Below are 7,026 nucleotides of genomic sequence, written 5' to 3'. Positions count from 1 at the left end.
GGTGACAGGCTGAGCTACCGAGCCCGGCCTGACTTGTCTTTTGAAATGATGACCCTGGCTGGCTGCCGGGCCCATGTGGGGTCCAGAGAGCCTGAGGATGGAGGAGAGACGGGGCGCGCAGGGGTCTGAGGTCGCCCTGGCTGAGGGGCTGGACCCGATCTGGGAGCCAGTCCCCTGCAAGCGTGCTCCTTTATAGCCGGCCGGGTTCTACAGCCCCCAAACAGAGCTTTGCAAGCAGGGGCTGGGGCGGCATGAGCTGGAGGGGCTGGGGAAAGGGGACAAGAGGAATGCAAGAGGTGACCCGCAAGAGGTGACCCGTGTCAGCAAGGGTAAAGGCCGGGGCTGATTACACACTCCGTGAGCCAAGCATTGTGCTAAGAGTTTCACCATCTTGCGCGTCTTCATGGCTCCGTGAGGTTCATAGTAGCTCTGTCTTACAGACGAGCAAACTGAGGCATGGCGAGGTTATGCAGTTTGCCCTGGTCCTCCCAGGTGGAGCAGGGACCTGAACCCTGGGAGTTGGGCTGTAGAGTTCACATGGATGCCCACTGGGACCTTCCCACCGTGACCCCCTGGGATGGAGCCTCACACCTCGGTGCCCACGTCTGTGCCGCTCTCTTGCAAAGATGAGCCAGCTGCAGGCAGCTCCTTCAAGACGTGCCACGGGATGAGACCCACCCCTGGGGACTGCCCAGAGGACTGTGGGAGCTGGAGAGGACGTGCGTCTGTCAGTCTGGGAGCAAGTAGGGCCGGCTTCCTGGAGGGGGTGAGATGTCGATGGCAGAGAGGTGACAAAGTAAAATTCCAGGAAAGAAAATCTCTATCTTCTTGCCATCACCATTGGAAAATGAGCCCCAAATAAAATACCCAGAAAGGCCCAGGCTTCATGCGTGACCCGTTTTAGGACAACTCTGTGCCTCCTGTTCCAGTCACGTGCTGGCGAAGAAATGGACAGTCCTGGCCTCACTGGCTACTCTGTGGAAGTGGCTGACTGAGGGTCGGTCCAATGTAGACCCTGATTAAGGACCCTGGAGAACGATCCTGCCCATTCTTGGATACTCCAGCTCGTTATCTGCTCTGGGGTCTGGACACGCCTACCTTTCAAATACACCTGGACTCCACCCACCCGTCAGCTTCTCTCTGTCGCGTCAGTGTTCGTGTGGCCTGGAGCTGCAGCCCCGTCCTGCATGCACTCCTGCCCCTTCCCATCATCCTTTGCACAGCAGCTGGGTGGCTCGTTTCCAGATGCCACTCTCCTTCAAGCCCTTCTCGTGACCTCCACTGCCCTCGAGATGAGACCCCACGTCCTGAGCACGGCCTGACTCCTTTCTCCCTGCTGGGCCTCCACGTCATACAAGCAGACATGTGCGGTGACAAGGCATCTCTTGCCCATTCATGAAGTCCTAGCGCTCTCCTCTGTCCCCTTCCAGCGTGGTTGTAGAGACGTGCTGCTGCATGTTACTGGGGAGGTCCCCAACGTGGGCGCTTATGTGGAACAAAACCTGATTTATGGCACCCCAGGGGACGGTCCTGGATGACAGAGTTCAGAGTGCATAAGTTTCTGCACTGCTGGGGACAGAGGAGAATGTAGGTGTGGCCCCAAGATGTGGGATTCACTTCCATCACAAGGACTCGAGGCAGTTCCAGGATCTTCTGCAGACACCTGCCACCCGCATTCCACATGGGACACAACCTGCGGTGGCCAGAGGATGGGAGGGAAACTGAGGGGTGAGGGCCGGCCCAGGGATAGAAGCTCAAGGTCAAGTCCCAGCCACAGGCCGCGAGCCACCAAGTAGCCGGAAAACACCTCTGAGAAAAAGCAAGAGTGTGTATTTGTAGCAAGGTGAGAGGTCCCTCTCACCTTGCTACAAATACACAGTCAGAGCCGGGCTCTGTGGCTCAGCCTGTCATCCCGCGCTTTGGGAGGCTGAGGTGAGTGGATTGCCTGAGCCCGCGGGTTCGAGACCCGCCTGGGCAGCGAGACCTCATCTCTACCAAAAATCAAAAAATCAGCCGGGCGTGGTAGCGCTCCTGTAGTTCCGGCTACTCGGAAGGCTGAGGCGGAAGGATCGCCGGAGCCCGGCAGGTCGAGGCTGCGGTGGCCGGGAGCGGCCACGGCACTCCAGTCTGGGCGACAGGTTGAGACTCCAACTCAAACAAAACAAAACAAAACAAAAAACCAAAATACACAGTCAGGGCCAATGTCAGTGTGTTCTCAAGACAGAGCCGTGCCGTACTTGGGCAGGTTCACAGCGTTGTTCACAACGGCAAAAAAAGAAAAACAATCCTGAGAAATCCCAGACATCCATCAGCAAAAGTATGAATAAGTGCACCGTGATACATGTGTCCGGTGAAAAAGAAATGATGAGGGCCACACATATCAACGGGGGTAAATTCCACTAACAAAGCTAAACCAGCACATCTGTTATTTCACGATTCATAAAACTATGGTATGAAATTCAGGGGTTGGTGACCCCCTGGGGGGAGGCACTGATCTGGGAGCTCCACAGAGAGGTGCTCATTGTACTAGGGTTATTTTGTTTCTTAAGCTGTCGGTGAGAGCATGGACGTCTCTTGTAGTATTCTTTTTTTTTTTTTTGAGTTGGAGCCTCACTCTGTCACCCAGGCTGGAGGGGCATGCTCTCGGCCACTGCAGCCTCGACCTGCTGGGCTCCGGCGATCCTTCTGCCTCAGCCTTTCAAGTAGCTGGAACTATAGGCATGCGCTACTATGCCCGGATTTTTTTTTTTTAATCGTCGAGACGAGGTCTCACCAAGTTGCCCAGGCTGGTCTGAATCCCCTGAGCTCAGAAAGTCCTTTTACCTCAGCCTCCCTAAGTACTGGGATTACCAGCTTGAGCCACTGCTCCAGTCTGTATCATTCTTTAAAAATGAATTTTTTTACAAAATTGAGATGGGATCTTGCTGTGTTGCCCAGGCTGGTCTCGAACTCCTGGTCTCAAGTGATCCTCCAGCCTTGGCCTCCCAAAGTTCTGGGATTACAGGGGTGAGCCACTACATCTGGCCTGTTTTATTCTTTATGCCTTAAATATATGTTGTCTATATCATCTTGTATGTATGAAGTTTTTATAAGATGCCATCCTAGTCTTGGTTGGATACAAAGTCACCACGCAAGGCCCCCAACAACCTTCTCCATTCCTCGCCTGTTCAGGGTCAGGCAGTGGCCCTGAACAGGGGCACAGATTTTAGGCTGGGAAAGAGGTAGAATATAGGGCAAGGTCAAAACCACTGCCCTAGACACAGGAGATGCACCCGGTGTGTGTGCGTCAAGGTCAATGTTATTCTCTTTCTTGTCTTTCTTTTCTTTTCTTTTCCTTTCCTTTCCTTTTTCTTTCTTTTTCTTTCTCTTTCTTTCTTTCTTTCTTTCTTTCTTTCTTTCTTTCTTTCTCTTCTTTCTTTCTTTCTTTCTTTCTCTCTTTCTCTCTCTCTCTCTCTCTCTTTCTTTCTCCTTCTTCTTTTTTAAATCAGGATCTCACTCTCTTGCCCAGGCCAGAGTGCAGTGACACAATCATGGCACACCGCAGCCTTGACCTCCTGGGCTCAAGTGATCCTTCTGCCTCAGCCTCCCAAGTAGCTGGGACTATAGCCCCACGCCACCACGACCAGCTAATTCTTTTGTTTGTTTTTTGTAGATGAGGTCTTGCTGTATTGCCCAGGCTGGTCTTGAACTCCTGCACTCAAGCAATCTTCCCACCTCAGCCTCCCAAAATGTTGGGATTACAGGTGTGAGCCACCGCACCTGGCCTGGTGCTGTTCTTCCGATGGACTACAGCCCCAGTGGCAGGTGGCAGATGCCTGAAAACGGAACCCTCGCATCCCTCACTGATCCAGGGCGGGGACTCCAGTAGGTAGAATCTGATGGCGCCGTCCCAAAACCAGTTGGCTGAAGAGGCGGAGGGTTGGGAAGCAGAATTTGTGTTCAGTTCAGGGTTGAGCTGCTTTCTGGCCTGTGCACCACAGCATCCCATGAGAAGGAGATGTGTCCCAGGAGTGTGGGTAAGGGCGGAGGGTGGGTGGGGGGGTGGGGGGAGAAAAGAGGGATGACCCACATACCAGGACAGTTGAAAATCTTACTTCTCAGTGGCCCGTTTCTGTGTCCACCAGTTTCCACAAGCACCCTCTTTCATTTCATGCTTTTATGCGTACTTATGGATTTTGCATTTGGTTATTTTGCACAAGACAAAAGATGTGCATCTCTCTGTCCCTCCTCTTGAGACACCTGTCCAGCATTCACCTTTTAAGATTCCTGAAAGGACGGTGGGTGTCGTGGCCTTTGTTGGACTTGTCCCGGCAAACTTCATCCTAAGTGATGCTGTCTTTCCTTCTGCTGAGAGGCAGCCTGTTTGCTAAGGACATGAGGAGAGACGAAACTGTAGGTGTCAGCCACTGAACGGCTGGACCTGGGGAAGACAGGGTGCCGGGGAGGTGGGTGAGTTAGGGGCTTCTGAGGTCTGACCCTGCTGCCCAGGACTCTAATCTACCCTCCCCTGTCCTGAGTGCTCTTCTGTTCTCTGCTTCTCTCCCATCCATATCTAGGCTGTCCCCCCCTCTGAGCACACGCGACACTCACTCTGCTCACCAGTCTTCTTCCTCTCACCCTCAGGCCTTTCTTCTTCTCCCCCAGACTCTGAGGCGCCCATTGTGTCCTGCTCCCGTCTCATTGGCCATCAGGATGACAAAGCCAGCCACTCCGGACATGGAAGGGTGTGTGGACTGTGGGCCATGGGGAAGGGTGGGGCCACCTGCTCTGGGACACCGGGTGGGGCTGGGCATGTGCCATAGGTACCTTGCGGGTGTGGTCCTGGTAGATGCTGACCTTCTCACTGTGCGGGAACCAGAGGAAGCGGACGTACTCAGGATTTCTTCAGGTGGCTGTCCAGGTTGTCTAGGACCTGACCTCTGCAGGAGGAAAGGAGAGAGATCGCACGGGTCACAGGAAGATGGTGGGGAGTACTGGGCATCGGGACCTGGGGGTGCTTCAGTTTCTCCTCATCAAAAGAGAATACTTCAAAGTGTTCTGGCCAGGCACAGTGACTCACACTTGTAATTCCAGCAGTCTGGGAAGTGGAGGCAGGAGGATTGCTTGAGCCCAGGTGTTCAAAACCAACCTGGGAAACATAGCAGGACCTCATCTCTATAAAAAATAAAAAAAATTAGTTGGGCATGGTGATACGCACCTGTCGTCCCAGCTACTCAGGAGGCTGAGGTGGAAGAATCACTCTGAGCCCATGAGATCAGGGCTGCAGTGAGCTGTAGTCGTGCCAGAGTACTCCAGCCTGGGCAAGAAAGTGAGACCCTGACACACACACACACACACACACACACACACACACACACACACACACACACACACAAAAGTGTCCTGGCATTGCCAAATGAGATGGAATGAGTCTTATAATACCCTGGGCATTAAAATTGTCCTCTGACATGTGGACTTCCCTGAGGACAGCAGTGGCTTCCTACTTGTCCTGGCTTGAGTAGTTACTAGCTGTATGGGTATGGACAAGCTACCTAACATCTCTGTGCCTCGAAACTGCAGTACCCATGTCAGGACTATTATGAAGATCAAGGTCTGTCATGGGTTTTAAATGGTGCCAAACACAGAGTGAGCACTAGATAGGTGTGAGCTGCTGCTTCTAGTACGATTACTCTTAGATTTTTGTCTTCGTCACCACCATCATCTCTTATCCCTTGATGTATCGACATAGCGGGACCTTAATAAAATGAACAGCAGAGTCCTGCTCTGATATGGTTAATCATTGCATACATCCAGATAATATCACAGAGCAAATCCCCTCTGCCTGAAACCTGACAAGCAGATACAGGACAAGTTTTGAGACAAACTATAGACAGATTTTTTTTTTTGAATCAGGGCCTCACTCTGTCACCCAGGCTGGAGTGCAGTGGCACAGTCACAGCTCACTGCAGCCTTGAACTTCTGGGTTCAGTTGATCCTTCTGCCTCAGCCTCCCGAGTGGCTGAGACTACAGGTATTCATCATTACGTCCAACTAATTATATATATATATAGTTTTGTTTTGTTTTGTTTGTAGAGATGAGGTCTTGCTATGCTGCCCAGGTTGCCTTAGAATGCCTGGGCTCAAGCAATCCTCCCAAGGTGCTGGGATTATAGGCACGAGCCATGGCGCCTGGCCAGATTTGGGGTTTGACAGACAGTTGTGAGGTTGGGCGAGAGCACTGATCTTAGAGTAAGTGCTGGGATCGAGTCCAGAATTACAGCAGAAAGAGTAATGGTGCTCCCTTCTCAGTTCTGGGTCCTGTCAGAGGCGTGTCCAGCTTTCTACTTGGGGTGGTTCTATTCTTTGAGGACTCCTTAGTGATAGATTGGGTAGATTAGCCCCTAACCTGGCACTAGGTGGGTGGTGATGGTGGGACCACTCCAGGGTCCATCCCAACGTGCATTAAACTGTCCCATGAGGGCTCACACACTGTCCCATCTGGAGAAGGACAGCCCTGGGATCATGGATTTCCTTGTGTTGCCTGGGAACACCCTCAAGGGAGTTTGGCCCCAGGGAATCTCCTCCTTGGAATGTTATTGGCATGAGAGGTTCTGTCACCCCACATTTAGGGTAGCACTACGGAGTTAGGTTTTAGGAAAGCGCCATGTCCATGGCTGGGATCACCCAGTCACCCATGGATAGCCACCCAAGAGAGTGGTGGGTGCCTGGCCAACCAAGCTGGGGTGTCCCCAGGACCAATCCTGCTTCTGAGGTGGGGGGATGCAGGCCAGCCACCCCACTCATCATGTCTGTCACAGTTTGGGTGGCACCCAGGGCTAGAGGGGACAATGATCTCTAAAATCTTTACATCTTCTGGCTGGAATTCCACACTGACCTGACTACCAAGGGTCGGCACCGCTGAGAATGAGTCATAAAAAGCCACAAAGCTAATCTCAGCGCCTCCTTCATGAAACTGAGCTAGACTCTGTCTTCACTGGCCCTGTCTTGAAGCATGAATCCAACTCTCTCGGGGGCTTCAGAATGACC

The sequence above is a fragment of the Carlito syrichta genome, unplaced genomic scaffold (genome assembly GCF_000164805.1).
Source record: "Carlito syrichta isolate Samal-C Ts95f unplaced genomic scaffold, Tarsius_syrichta-2.0.1 Scaffold308976, whole genome shotgun sequence".
NCBI classification, from domain to species: Eukaryota; Metazoa; Chordata; class Mammalia; order Primates; family Tarsiidae; genus Carlito; species Carlito syrichta.
Note: the sequence above shows the minus strand (reverse complement) of the source record.